The sequence below is a fragment of the Oryzias melastigma genome, linkage group LG9, assembly GCF_002922805.2.
Source record: "Oryzias melastigma strain HK-1 linkage group LG9, ASM292280v2, whole genome shotgun sequence".
NCBI classification, from domain to species: Eukaryota; Metazoa; Chordata; class Actinopteri; order Beloniformes; family Adrianichthyidae; genus Oryzias; species Oryzias melastigma.
This window is the reverse complement of record NC_050520.1, coordinates 21,292,872-21,294,770: the sequence shown is the minus strand read 5'-3', so window position 1 is coordinate 21,294,770 and position 1,899 is coordinate 21,292,872.

The window sequence follows — 1,899 nt, the reverse complement described above, 5'->3', positions numbered from 1 at the left end:
TTAAAACCTGTCTGATAATTTTCTTGTTGGTTAAGCTGCTGAGTTCCTCATTGATCGATTTCAGCTGTATTTGTGTTCATGGAATTAACAACAGGTGCACTTCAGTGGCAACAATGAGAAAACCCTCAAAAAAGGATTCGTGTTACATGTGGAGGTCATTTCAAGTTTCTCCTTCTGGATCTTATTTGGCTGGTTTTCCACTCGTGCTGATTTTGGCTTGATAATTATCTCTACTGGCAGTATGAGGCGATTCCTTAACCCTACAGAAGCTGCACAGGTTGTCCAACTTCTCCAGGATGGCACATCCACACGTGCTGCAGCAAGAAGGCTTAATGTGTCTCCCAGCACAATCTCCAGAACATGGAGGAGATTTCAGGAGACTGGTGGTTATTCTCTGAGAGCTGGACAGGGCCGTGGAAGGTCCTCAACCCCTCAGCAGGACCCATACCTCCTCCTTTGTGCAAGGAGGAACAGGCTGAGCACTGCTCGTGCCCTACAGAATGACCACCAGAGGGCCACTGGTGTGAAAGTCTCTACCCAATCAAGAACAGACTTCATGAAGGTGACCTGAGGGCCCGACGTCCTATAGTGGGCCCTGTGCTCACTGCCCAGCACCGTGGAGCTCGACTGGCATTTGCTCAAAAACACCAGAATTGACAAGTCCGACATTATGTTTGGGTCCATTAGGCGCCGCCAGGTTGAGGCTCAGACTGCACAACAGCTCAGGGATGCCCTCACACAGACCCGGGTGGAAATGCCATAAGATACCATCCGTCGTCTCATTAGGAGCATGCATACAAGCTCGTGGGGGCCAAGCAAGATACTGAAAAGCATTTTAAGTTTCAGAAATTACGTTTTGGAAAAAATTGACTGACCTGCGACATCTCTACTTCACTCTGATTTTATGGTGTCTACACTATTGAGCCGTCTGTAGGCTGAAAACTTTTATTTACATTTAAAGACTTGGCATCCTTTTGTTCCTAAGACAATGGTCTGTCGTTATTTGTATAGATACACAACTTCATATTGAGATCTCATGTATCTGTGTTTCTTTAAAGTGCTCCTTTAATTTTTGTGAGCAGTGTGCATAGGAAAAGAATACGTTTTTAACACGTGAAGTTCACATTACAAACTTCCTGACAGGTAGTCTTCTCAAAGCAGTTAATTTGACTTGCCAAGACCTGTGAAAAGGACTTGAATAATATGACTGAGCTGTACTTTCCAACTTGGCATCTAACTTTTTCCCACTATGAGGTACTTATTATAGTGAATAGAGAAACATGACCAGGCACATGAAGCTGGATAAGCGAAAACGTCTTAATATTCCTGTTTGTCATTGAATAATGGTTTGTAGGCAGAGAAATGCAATAGAATTAATGTTTGTTCTAGATCCAATTTGATTTATGAGCCTCACTGAAGCCAGCTCTGGTTTGGGATTGCTGTTCGGAAAAAGCCAACAAATGTCCGATTATCAGAAATCCCTCTATCAACTGAACCTACATCTGAATTGCTGCATCTAAAAAACTGTTTTGGATCCATTCTGACATTTAATTTTATTTTACTCATTTTTTAAAATATTTTTTTACATAATCCTTCCTTAATCCTTAAACTGCCAGTTCAAACAAATGGTGGAGTACATTTAGAAAACATGTTTTATGTTTTATTCATTGCGTGTGTGTTACTGCCCCAAGGCAACGAGCAGGAAAAGAAAGAAAAAAAAAACTTTTTTTAATATGATTTTTTCTATTTATACAGTAGTTAAAGGGTCAAGGGAATATTGCCAGAAAAATCAGTCTTGCATAGAGTTTGGTACGCCTTTTTATATCTGATGTAATCTGAATACAAAGGCCATACAAGAAGAAGTTCTGACAAAGAAGAGAAAATCAGATAACAAAGGAG